The sequence below is a fragment of the Cetorhinus maximus genome, chromosome 13, assembly GCF_964194155.1.
Source record: "Cetorhinus maximus chromosome 13, sCetMax3.hap1.1, whole genome shotgun sequence".
NCBI lineage: Eukaryota > Metazoa > Chordata > Chondrichthyes > Lamniformes > Cetorhinidae > Cetorhinus > Cetorhinus maximus.
Window position 1 is genome coordinate 67,242,630 of NC_135891.1, and position 13,612 is coordinate 67,256,241.

Below are 13,612 nucleotides of genomic sequence, written 5' to 3' on the forward strand. Positions count from 1 at the left end.
GCCCTTCGTCCCATAGAGTCTGCACCGACATGTGAGAAACACCTGACCTACCTAATCTCATTTACCAGCACTTGGCCCATAGCCTTGAATGTTATGACGTGCCAAGTGCTCATCCAGGTACTTTTTAAAGGATGTGAGGCAACCCGCCTCCACCACCTTCCCAGGCAGTGCATTCCAGACCGTCACCACCCTCTGGGTAAAAAAGTTTTTTCCTCATATCCCCTCTAAACCTCCTGCCCGTCACTTGAACTTATGTCCCCGTGTGACTGACCCTTCAACTAAGGGGAACAGCTGCTCCCCATTCACCCTGTCCATGCCCCTCATAATCTTGTACACCTCGATCAGGTCGCCCTTCAGTCTTCTCTGCTCCAACGAAAACAACCCACATCTATTCAACCTCTCTTCATAACTTAAATATTTCATCCCAGGCAACATCCTGGCGAATCTCCTCTGCACCTCCTCCAGTGCAATCACCCTGGTCGATACTGCATTAGAGCTGCTATGTCTCTTAGCAGCAAGCACTATCTGAAGCTCATAGAGAAATAAGGCACTTTTTTGAGGGGCGCTGTCATATAGCATGCGGACGGAAACCACAGTTTCTTACCTCTGTCTACATCAGAAGTTGAAATGTTTCCTATCTTATTGAAGTATACTTGTAACATGTACTTTTTCCTTGAGTTGGACTATTGAACTATATGTGAAGTGTTTATTGAAGAGAAGTATCTAACTATAACAATTAGATGTTGTTCTGGTATAAAGTGGAGGTATTGTGATAATGTGAAGGCAGCTTTAAGGTCATGATCTAGTGCCTTGACTCCATTTCAGGCATTGGTGCATTCACTTTTGTAGAATTGCTCAATAGTGAAAACCTGCCTTCTCCAGATTCAGTGACCCCTGTCATTCCATGCTATTATTATGTTCTTACAGATTCAGGGCCCTTATATCATTTTGCAGTCCAGTCTGAATTGTTGACGGGCAAAACTGTTGTCGGGTTGTGGCATTTGTAATATGCTTTTCCCAAAATCCTTAGACAGATAAGGGCTATAAGCTTCTGCACTGTGAAGAAGGGTTTTTGACTGTTGAAAGAATGTTCTAACTGATCTGGCCACCGGTGGTTTGTTGCAGTTCTTTCTGGGTGAAAAAGCCATGTGGAAAAGGCAAACAGTTTTTTTCTTATAACATTCAGAGTTCAAAGCACAGTAACCTTTGAAGGCAAAGACAATGATGCCTGTTTTACGTTTGTACATTCAGCGACGATATTTTTAAAAAATGGTTTGAAACAACATGTTCGGACTATGTAGACATGAGCTGAATTTATTTGCTTTGGAAATGCTTGAGGCAACAGAACTGCAGACTTTGTTCCTGTGCTAGCTCTGGTTTTTAGTGTATCCTTGACACAAGATTGAATTATTTGTGAAGTCTAAATAACTCTTTTTAAATCTTGTTTCCTTTCTATCTGAGTATACTTATATCTCTGATGCAGTTATGTAAGAAAGGTTAATGTGGCACATTTCAGGTCCGTAGTGAAATGAAATGTTCTTGGGTAGAATTGGCCTTGTCGCATTGACGTTTCACTTGCTGTGCATGGACACAGCAATAACTTAATGTATCCGTGCTGTTTTCCTACTTTCTAATGTACAACATTCCCATTTGATCATTTCATTGACTTTAAATGGATCCATGCCACACTACACTTGTAGTTTTAGCAAGAGTCCCAGCTTTCGGAGATGAGACTGATGGAATATAAAAACTGAGTTTTAAAATGGACACCTTACCTTGCATCACTGTGATGTGAAATGACAGCAAGCTTTGTGATTAGTCATTCCGTGTAGCACCGTGTAAAATATTTGAGTTTGATGTGAATTCACACACTGCTTTCACCAATCAGCAACATGCTGCATTTTCGCCCAGAAAAGCTGGTTGTGTCACAAGCAAGCAGCACTTCCTTAGCTGGCAGCTGCAGTCGACATCAGCAGTTGACTTAGGAGTTGTTTCTGAGAATTTGCTCAGAAGAGGGAGGAGTTTTTAGCACGATACGGATTGGTTATCATCGTTACACCAATCCATTACTTTGAATGTTGGCTGCATGATTAACAGGCAACAGTTTTTTTTTAAAAAGGGAACAGGATTTTGTTATATAAGGATCTTATGAGATACTTAATTCTTCTCTCACCTCCCACACCGTCTTTATCCAACAGAATCTACCTTGTTCTTCTGATTCTGCTGAAACTATAGGTGGTGCTCCTCTGAACTTAGCACACAGAGCTTTGATATGAGCAATCTTAATGTTGTATGTCTAGCCAGACAATACCTGTGCTCTGACTCCCTGCCTTCAAATTGGCAAGCCAGTTCTTTTTCCTTGAAGCAGAATAATAGTTTCTCATGTTTGTTGCCTTCCAAATTCTGTTGACATGTTAAGGAAGCTGTCTTCAACAATACAAATGTAAAGATGTTGGCCGCCTGCCCCTGAATGACAGAAGCACCAAACATAGTAGTGCCTTGCTGAGTGCTACTCCTTTCCCTGGAGTCATGACTCCTTGCATCCTATTTTAACTTGTGCTTTTCCTAAATTTCAAAGCTTTTGAATTCCTGACCTCCAGGTTTCTCTGCCTCCCATAATTTTAAACTTTTTTTAAAAAAAAACCTCACAGTTGACGTCACCTCATGACTGCTTTCTGATTTACTTCATCTTTTCTCCAAACCTTTATAACCTTGTTTGAAACTGTAGTTGAAACTAATCCTGCATTGAGCACCTCAACTTCTGTTTCTGTTCCAAGAAGATCCCTTGTAAATTTTACTGTGCCTTAGGTTGAAGACTAATGACCTAGTAAGATGATTAATAATGGTAAAAGCTATTGTAAAATATTGCGCAGATGCAGGATGAAATTATCACCACCAAGCAGGGCAAGACGGTCACTGAACTAGACCCATATTGATTTAAGAACAGTTTGTTTCAATGTCATTTAAGCAACTCTAACCAAAACCAATTGTGGGAGGAGTATCTTCAACCTCTACAGTTAGTTACGACTGAAAACTAAAGCGGAACTCTGCTGTTGGAATTGAACTCTCAATACTAATTGTGAAAATCTTTGACTTCTTGAGTGGATTAATAAACAAACCTGTAAAAATGTTGACCCGAAATGGCATAAAAACATTGGCGAATGGTGGCAGCAATGTTAATGTTTAACTACTCTTCCTAACAGAATTAATTAGTACAGATCAGCACATCTTTATTGCTGCTCTCTGTTCAAAAAGCTAATGTTTGCAAAAGCCTGCGGTACTATCTATACTGCAAGAACTGGCTGCTCACAAAATACATGCAAAACGCAGACATATATTAAGTGTGAATTTCAAAGTTGCAATCTGGGCACTTCATCATGTTTAAAGTTTTGCATCTCTTGGATTTTGACCCCTACTGCAAAAAAACTCCTGCCTTTCTGTTCAAACTGTAATGAGCAAGAAAAATCCAGGCTTGAGCCATTGTTACTGACATTACTGCTGTGGTTTTACCCTTCTGAATAAAACTGCTCAGTAAGAACACACTGCCAGCTCCCAATGCAGGGCTGGTGCAGTTAATGGGAACATGCAAATCAGCCTTAAAAATAAGCAAAAACTGACTAACAGCTGACATCTCAAGAATGCCCCTGTTTATGAATCTGTTACTTTTAAAAATTCTTTAATGGGGCGAGGCCAGCCTTTTTATTGCGCATCCCTATTTGCCTTCGCAGGTGGTGGTGAGCCACTGCCTTGTACCGCTGCACCCATGTGGTGTAGGTACAGCCATAGTGCTGTTAGGGAGGGAGTTCCAGGATTTTGATCCAACAACAGTGAAGTAATGGTTATTATAGTTCCAAGACAGGATGGTTTGTGGCTTGGAGGAGAACTTGCTGTGGCAGTGTTCCCATGCATCTGCTGCCATTCTTTGGGTTTGAAAGGTGCTGTCGATGGAGCCTTGGTGACTTGCTGCACATAATCTTGTAGCTGGTACACACTGCTGCCACTGTGTGTCGGTGATGGAGGGAGTGGCTATTGAAGGGGATGGATGGGATGCCAATCAAGTGGACGGCTTTGTCGTGGATGATATCACATAGCATCATAGTATCTTTACAGTGCAGAAGGAGGCCATTCAGCCCATCAAGTCTGCACTGGCTCTCTGAAAGAGCATTCCACCTAGTCCCACTCCCCTGCCTTATCCCCATAACCTTGCACATTCTCTCTTTTCAGGTAGCAATCCAATTCCCTTTTGAATATCTCCATCGAACCTGCCTCCTCCACCCTTTCAGGAAGTTTGTTCCAGACTCCAACCACCCTCTGGGTGAAAAAATTTTTCCTCACATCACATTTACTCCTTTTGCCAATTATTTTGAATCTGTGCCCTCTAGTTCTTGATGTCCTCTTGAGTGGGAACAGTTTCTCACTACTTACCCTATCCATAACCCTCAGGATCTTGAATACCTCTATCGAGTCTCCTCTCAGCCTTCTTTTCTCCAAGGAAAACAGTCCTTGGTGTCGAGCTTCTTGAGTGTTGTTGGAGCTGCATTCATCCACGCAAGTGGAGAGTATTCCATCATGCTCCTGACTTGTGCCTTGTAGATGGTGGACAGGCTATGAGGAGTCAGGCAGTGAGTTACTCGCTGCAGAATTCCTAGCCTCTGACTTGTTATTGTAGCCACAGTATTTATATGGCTAGTCCAGTTTCAATTTCTGGTCAATGGTAACCCCCAAAATGTTGATAGTGAGGGATTCAGTGACGGTAATGCCATTGAATGTCAAGAGGAGATGGTTGGATTCTCTCTTGTTGGAAATGGTCAGCCGAAGCCTGAAGACTGTCCAGGCCTTGCTGGATATGGGCACAGACTGCCTCAGTATCTGAGAAGTCACAAATGGTGCTGAACGTCATGCAGTCATCAGTGAACATCCACACTTTGATGTTATGATGGAGGGAAGGTCATTGATGAAGCAGTTAAAGATGGTTGGGCCTAGGACACTACCCTGAAGAACTCCTGTAGTGATGCCTTGGAACTGAGATGATTGACCTCCAACAACCGTCTTCCTTTGTGTTAGATATGACTCCAGCCAGCGAAAAGTTTTCCCCTTGATTCCCATTGATTCCAGCTTTGCTAGGCCACCTTGATGCCACGCTCAGTCACATGCTGCCTTTATGTCAAGGGCAGTCACTCTCACCTCATCTCTTGAGTTCAGCTCTTTTGTCCATGTTTGAACTGAGGCTGAAATGAGCTCAGGAGCTGAGTGGGCCTGGCAGAATGCAAACTGCGCATCAGTGATTAGGCTGAGTAAGTGCCGCTTGATAGCACTGTCGACAACCCCTTCCATCACTTTACTAATGATGGAGAGTAGACTGATGGGGCTGTAATTGGCTGGGTTGGATTTGTCCTGCTTTTTGTGTACAGGACATACCTGGGCAATTTTCCACATTGCTGGGTGGATGCCAGTTTTGTAGCTGTACTGGAACAGCTTCGCTAAGGGCGCAGCTAGCTCTGGAGCATATGTCTTCAATACTATTGCTAGAATGTTGTCACAGCCCATAGCCTTTGCAGAATCCAGTGCCTTCAGCTATTTCTTGATACCACATGGAATGAATCAATTGGTTGAAGACTGGCATCTGTGATGCTGCAGATCTCGAGGAGGCCGAGATGGATCATCCACTTGTCACTTCTGGCTGAAGGCTGTTGCAAATGCTTCAGCCTTATCTTTTGTACTAATGTACTGGGCTCCCCCATCTTTGAGGGTGGGGATATTTGTAGAGCCACCTCCTCCTGTTAGTTGTCTAATTGTCCATCACCATTCATGACTGGATGTAGCAAGACTGCAGAGTTTAGATCTGATCCGTTGGTTGTGAGATTGCTTAGCTCTTGTCAGTTGCATGCTACTTTCACTGTTTGGCATGCAAGTAGTCCTGTGTTGTAGCTTCACCATAGGTATGCCGGATGCTGCTCCTAGCATGCCCTCCATTCTTTGTTGAACCAGGGTTGATCCACCAGCATGATGGTAATGATATCCTGGGCCATGAGGTTACAGATTGGTTGTATACAATTCTGCTGCTACTGATGGCCCACAGCGCCTCATCGGTGCCCAGCTTTGAGTTGCTGGATCTGTTCGAAATCTGCGTGCTTTGCATGTATTTTGCAAGCAGCCAGTTCTTGCAGTACACAGGCTTTGTAACTGAAGTGGGAGTAACATTCCTTCACATATTGAAGAATGTAAAAGCAAAATACATGAAAGCCAATAGGGAAAATCCAAATTCTGAAGGCTCCAAATTAGTGATGTATACCTAGTGGGGTCAGGTCCTGCATTCCTAAGATCATTTTGAACTTCAGGTACTTCTGAAATGTCTTAAATAATGGATTTTTGATTTTTTTTATTGAAGAAGGTGAGGCAATTTCAACAGCCCAACCAGGTTATCACCTCCCAAAAGTGACTTAAATCACGCCTACATCCAAAGATCCCCTCCCAAGTTTATAAAGGTATTCCAAACCCCATGCTTTGATCCAGTAGCAGAGAGATACTGTACCACATCAAACCCTCTCTCTTCACTGAAATACAATCACCTCTTCCAACCCTGCGAGTTCAAACTCTTTCCACCTCGCATCAACCTGATACTCATCTCCCCTCTGATACAGTTCAAACAGGTACTCCTCTTCCAGCCTCCCATTGAAACTTGAATATTTCTCCCCTCCCATTAATATTGATAATGTCTGTCTAATTCTCACTTTTACTGCTTCCATTAATCCTGACATTTCCATTCCTGCTCTGGCTAAAGTGTTGCTCCCATCCTTTTCCCTTCCCCGTTGCCTTTCATTGCTCCCCTGCTCTTTCTTCATTTACCACCCATTCTTTCATGAATGAATTGTACTTCCACTCCCTTCTCCTCTTGCCTCCATTTCCCCTTTCCACTCTGCTTCATTGCCATTTATTCCTCAATCCATTAACCCTTTCCTTCCTTTCATTAACATTCATTGCCTCTTTCATTGGCCTCTTTCATTACCATCTATTTGACCTTCATCCATTTCCAACCCCTCTCCCACTCCTGCTGGAGTCCAGGTGCTAATGGGACAAACCATGTGCCTCCCTTCAATCACTTGTCCACTAAGCCACTTTCTACCGCGAATGGCAATGATTTTGCCAGCCGTAAGAGTGAGTTCATGTTCTCGCATGTTGCCATCTGCAGCAGAGACTGGCTGGGACCACCATCGTGACTGGTAGTGAGAGAGGGATCCCTGATCTAGTGCATCAACAGGGGAAACTGGCATTGGGCAGGCCATTGAGAGGAATTGGGGCCCTGATAGGAGCAAGGGCGGGGAGGTGTAACAGTTCTTAACATAGTGTGATTAACGCTGAGTTTTTTTTAAAAATCAATAAATAGTGACAAATCACTGAAATACTGAAAATTAATGTGCAACTGGTTAATGCGAAACTAGCTTATTCTCATTTGATAACTACAATATGTTCATTTATTAACTACAATAAGTAGGTTTGTTAGTTTACTTTCATATTTATCTTACAAATCAGCCTAGTATTAGGAAGGATGGAGAAATGCATATGCAGGCATGTGTGCGATTTCTGTACCTAGTTCACATAGCAAAGCAGTTTCTTTGTTATGACCCTAAATCTTGCCATTGAATGACAAGTCGTTGAGTAGTGGCCGATGTAGCCAAAGCATTTTTATAAAGCAGAGTGACAAACTTACTTACGTTGGGCACCTAAATCCACTCTGGAATTTGGAGAATGATGATACCAAGACACTAAAACTGGAGTTTCTCGACAGGATAGAATTTTATCCTGCCAGGCCCTGGTATAGAATGCGATGTGAAACCAGCTTAAAAAGTATCCCAGAGGGAACATTGTAATTCTGGTAAAGGAAGTCTGCCTTTGGAAGGAGCATCCCTTGAACCTGGAGAAAGATTGGAATGCGACCAATGGCGGCTTCAGTGTGTTATGCAGGCAATCAACATCTCTTAGAATAAATCAGGAATAAAAAAGTTAGTGTTATTAATGGTGACCATGACGATATCAGATTGTCATAAAAAATCCTTCTGGTTCACTAATGTCCTGTACCTGGTGTTGACTTGTTCTGGGCTATATGTGACTCCAGATCCACAGCAATGTGATTAACTCTTAACTGTGCTCTGAAGTGGCCAAACGGCTTCAAAAGGTACAATAACAATCAAACCAGACGTGGCACCTGGTATTGACTGAAGTGTTGGCTTTGGACATGACAAAGACACATCCTGCTCAGTCGACTCTGCAAAGTCCTCCATGTTAACATGTAGAGACTTGTGCCAAAATTGGAAGAGCTGGCCCACAGATTCGTCAAGCAACAGCCTGACATAATCATACTCAAAGAATCATAACTTGCAGCCAACGTCTGAGGGCAGACCTACCACAGTGATATACTGCCCAGGGAAAATGTTACTGGCAATCCTCAACATTGACTCTGGACCCCATAAAATCTCATGACATCAGGTCAAACATCGGCAAGGAAACCTCCTGCTGGTTTCCACCTACTGCCCTCCCCCATCTAATGAATCTGTATTGCTCCATGTTGAACACTGCTTGGAAGAAGCACTGAGGATAGAAAGGGCACAAAGTGTACTGTGAGGAGGAATTTAATATCCCATTTCTAAGAAAGGCTCAGTAGCATCAGTACTTCTAAGCTGGCCAAGTCCTGAAGGGCATAGCTTCCAGATTGGGCTTGCAGAACGGTGGTGAGAACAAACATGAGGGAAAAATCCATTTGACAATACTTGTCATAGATCCATCTGTCCATGCTAGTATTGATCAGAGCGACCAGCACTCAAACTTTGTGGCGACTAACCCTGGCTCAATGAGGACTTTGGGAGACCATGCCAAGAGCAGCACCAGGTGTACCTAAAAATGAGATACTAACCTGTGAAACCACAAAACATGACAGAGGTAAGTGATCCCAAAGTCAAAATTCTTCAGCCACATAGAGTCATGAATGTTGGCGGACATTTAAACAACTAATGAGCAGAGAAGCCTCCATGTATATACCCTTTCTCAATGATGGCGGAGTCCAGTACGAGTGCAAAAGACAAGGCTGAAATGTTTGCAGCCATGTTCAGCCAAAAGTGCCAAGTGGATGATCGATCTCGGTTTCCCACTAAGGTCGCTATCATCGCAGATGTCAGTCTTCTGCCAATTTAGTTCACTCAATGTGATGCCAAGAAATGACTGCATTGGACACAGGAAAGACTATGGGTATCCCAGCTGTACTGCTGAAAACTTGTGCTCCAGAACTAACTATGCTTCTAGCCAAGTTGTTCCAGTCCAGCTACAACATTGCCATCTGCATTGAGTGCGCAGATTGTGAAGCCAGGAGTTAGGTGAGTGAGGGGGTTCGGTGAAGAGGGGAACTATAAATTAATGAAGAAAAATAAATTTAAGTAACACAAAGATTGCAGGACAGGTGATGTGCCGCAGCTGCAGCATGTGGGAGCTCCTCTGTGCCACCACAATCCATGACAACCATATCTGTAGTAAGTGTCTGCGGCTTGAGGCGCTCTGGCTCCGAGCTAATGAGCTGAAGGCTGAACTGCAGACATTGCGATACATCAGGGAGGGGGAAATTTACCTGTACACTTCTGCTCCAGAAGGCAATCTCACCCCTTAGGCTAGCATTGTCTGATTTTGTCAGTTGGCAGGGACAGGAGGATGTGATTGCGAATTCAAATTCCACCACCTGCCGTGGAGAGATTTGAACCCAGGTACTCAGAGCACTACCCTGGGTCTCTGGATTACTAGTCCAGTGACAATACCACTATGCCACTACCTCCCACCGAATTAGAATGCATTAGTACTGTAGTAAGCGATGACTTCGTTCTAAAGATCAAGATGTAGCATCAGTATGGGTGGAACTAAGAAACAGCAAGAGGCAGAAAACATTGCTGGGAGTTGTTTAAACAGCAGGGGTAATGTAAATCACAGTATAAACCAGGAAATTAGAAGCATGTGTAACAAAAGTAATACGGTAATCATGGGGCATTTCAAACTATATATGGATCGGGTTTTTTTAAAATTCATGCATGGGCTTTGCTGGCTGTGGGCCAGCATTTATTCCCCACCCCTAGTTGTCCTTGAGAAGGTGGTGGTGAGCTGCTGCTTTGACCCACTGCAGTCCATGTGGTGTAGGTACACCCATAGTGCTGTTAGGAAGGGAGTTCCAGGAGTTTGACCTAGTGACTGTGAAAGTACGGTGATATATTTACAAGTCAGGATGGTGAGTGATTTGGAGGGGAACTTCCAGGTGGTGGTGTTCCCATCTGTCTGCTTTACTTGTCCTTCTAGATGGTACTAGTTGTGGGTTTGGAAGGTGCTGTCTAAGGAGCCTTGGTAAATTACTGCAGTGTATCTTGTAGATGGTACACAATGCTGCTACTGTGCGTCGGCGGTGGAGAGAGTGAATGCTTGCGGATGTGGTGCCAATCAAGCAGGCTGCTTTGTCCTGGGTGGTGTCAAGCTTGAGTGTTGTGGGAGCTGCACTCATCCCGGCAAGTGGAGAGTATTCCATCACACTCCTGACTTGTGCCTTGTAGATGGTGGACAGGCTTTGGGGAGTCAGGAGGCAAGTTACTCGTCGTACAATTCCTAGCCTCTGACCTGCTGTTGTAGCCACAGTATTTATATGGCTAGTTCAGTTCCTGGTCAATGGTAACTCCCAGGATGTTGATAGTGGGGGATTCAGCAATGGTAATGCCATTGAACGTCAAGGGGCGATGGTTGGATTCTCTCTTGTTGGAGATGGTCATTGCCTGACACGTGTGCCATGAATGTTACTTGTCATTTGTTGGCCCAAGCCTGGATATTGTTGCATTTGGACATGGGCTGCTTCAGTATCTGAGGAGTTGAGAACGGTGCTGAACATTGTGCAATCATCAGCAAACATCCCCACTTCTGACCTTATGATGGAAGAAAGGTCATTGATAAAGTAGCTGAAGATGGTTGGGCTGAGGACACTACCTTGAAGAACCCCTGTAGTGATGTCCTGGAGCTGAGATGTCAGACCTCCACAATCACAACCATCTTTCTTTGTGCTAGGTATGGATCTAACCTGCAGAGAGTTTTCCCCAATTCCCATTGACTCCCGTTTTGCTAGGTCTCCTTGATGCCACACTCGGTAAATCTAATTAGTACTAATGTTGTGGAGGATGAATTCTTGGAATGTATGTGAGATAATTTTCTAGAGCAGTATGTTGAGGAACCAACTACGGAGTGCGCTATTTTAGACCTAGTATTGTGCAATGAAAAGGGGCTAATTAATAATTTTGTTGTAAAGGAGCCTTTAGGAACGAATGACCATAATATGATAGAATTTTACATTAAGTTTGGAAATAATGTAGTTCAATCAGAAGCTAGGTTCTTAAACCTAAACAAAGGAAACTATCAAGGTATGAAGGGCAAATTGATTATGGTGAATTGGGAAACTACCTTAGAAGGTATGACGGTAAATAGGTAATGGCTAGCATTTAAAGAACTAATACATAGTTTACAACAAAAATACATTCCTTTAATATATAAAAACCCAGCAATGAAAGTGTCCCAATTGTGGCTAACAAAAGAAATCAAGGATTGTATTAGATCTAAGGAAGAGGTGTAGCCTGAGGATTGGGAACATTTTAGAGTTCTGCAAAGGAGGGCAAAGAAGAAGATTAAGAAAGGAAAAATGGAATATAAGAGTAAACTAGCGAGAAACATAGAAGTGACTGTAAAAGCTTCCAAAGGTATGTAAAAAGGAAAAGATTAGCAAAAACAAATGTGGGTCCATTGCAAACAGGGTCAGGAGATTTTGTAATGGGGAATAAGGTAGTGGCAGAGAAACTAAACAATGTTTGTGTCTGCCTTCACGGAGGAAAATACCAAAACCTCCCAGAAATACTGGACAATTCAAGGGATTAGTGTAAACAAGAAACTGCAAGATATTAATATTAGTTTAAAAATAAATAGTACTAGAGAAATTAATGGGACTTAAAGTAGGTAAATCCCTTGGACCTGATGATCTATGTCCCAGAGTGTTGAAAGAGGTGGTTGAAGAGATAGCAGATGCACTGGTGGTCATCTTTCAAAATTCTATACATTTTGGAATGGTTTCTACAGATTGAAAGGTGGCAAATGTAACCCCACTATTTAAGAAAGGAGGGAGAGAGTAAACGGGGAACTACAGATCTGTTAGCCTAACATCAGTTGTGGGGAAAGTGCTTGAATCTATAATAAATGATATGATAACAGGACACTTAAAAAATAATGGTAGAATTGGGCAGAGTCAACATGGGTTTATGAAAGGGAAAGCATGTTTCAATAGACTTGTTGGAGTTTTTTGAGGATGAAACTAGCAGAATAGATAAGGGGGAATCGGTGTATGTGGTATATTTAGATTTTCAAAAATCTTTTGATAAGGTTCCACACAAGTGGTTAGTAAACAAAGTTAGAGCACATGGGATTGGGGGTATATGGATTGAGAACTGGTTAACGGACAAAAAACAGAGAGGAGGAATAAATTGGTCATTTTCAGGTTGGCAGGCTGTGACTAGTAGGGTACCGCAAGGGTAAGTGCTTGGACCCCAGCTATTCACAATCTATGTCGATGATTTGGATGTGGGGATTAAATGTAATATTTCCAAGTTTGCAGGTGACATAAAATTAGGTGAAAATATGAAATAAAAACAGAAAATGCTGGAAAAACTCGGCAGGCCTGGCAGCATCTGTGGAGAGAGAAACAGAGTTAACGTTTTGAGTCTGTATGACTCTTCTTATTTCAGATTTCCTGCACCCACGGTATTTTGCTTTCATTTTAGGCGGAAGTGTGAGTTGTGAGGAGGATGCAAAGATACTTCAAGTGGATTTGGAGATGCTAGGCGAGTGGACAAAAATTTGGCAGATGTAATACAATGTGGAGCAATGTGAGGTTATTCACTTCAGTAGAAAAAAACAAAAATACGAGCATTTCCTAATTGGTGAGAGGCTGCGATATGTTGAACTTCAAAGCGACTTGGATGTTCTTGTTCATGAGTCTCTGAAAGCTGGCATACAGATACAGCAAGCAATTCAGAAGGCAAATGGTACGTTAGCTTTTATTACAAGAGGATTTGACTATATAAGTAAAGATGTAATACTGCAATTATATAAAGCCTTGGTGAGACCACAACTTGGAGTATTGTGTGCAGCTTTGGCCTCCTTACTTATGGAAAGATATACTTGTCTTAGAGGGAGTGCAAAGAAGGTTCACCAACTTAATTCCTGGGATGGGGGGATTGTCCTACGAGGAAAGATTAAATAGACTGCGTCTTTATTTTTTCGAGTTTAGAAGAATGTCGGGTGATCTTATTCAAACATACAAAATTCTTACAGGACTTGACAGGGTAGATGCAGGAAGGATGGTTCCCCTGGCTGGAACAGTCTCCAAATAATGGGCAGGCCAAATACGACCGAGATGAGTAGGAATTTCTTCACTCAAGAAGCTGGTGAATCTTTGGAATTCTCTGCCCCAGAGGGCTGCAGAGGCTCAGTTGTTGAGTATGTTCAAGATTGAGATTGATATATTTCTACATATTAAAAACATCAAGGGATATGGGGATAG

General features: G+C 42.7%; 2 protein-coding genes across 5 annotated transcripts in view; one reads left to right on the forward strand and one right to left on the reverse strand.

Annotated features, from left to right (window-relative positions):
- Positions 1-13,612, forward strand: part of rtf2 (replication termination factor 2) — a 177,066-nt gene that overhangs the window by 91,100 nt on the left and 72,354 nt on the right. The gene's annotated exons all lie outside the window — the stretch shown is intronic.
- The window catches only part of gcnt7 (glucosaminyl (N-acetyl) transferase family member 7), a 717,682-nt gene that overhangs the window by 37,449 nt on the left and 666,621 nt on the right, over positions 1-13,612 (reverse strand). For 2 of the 4 annotated variants that reach the window (XM_078555496.1, XM_078555497.1), the window contains exon 1: positions 1,776-2,006. The exons of the other annotated variants lie outside the window; for them this stretch is intronic. The gene's annotated coding sequence lies outside the window, so the exon portion shown is untranslated. Of the gene's footprint in view, positions 1-1,775; positions 2,007-13,612 lie in introns of those variants that run through there. 4 annotated transcript variants of the gene reach the window in all.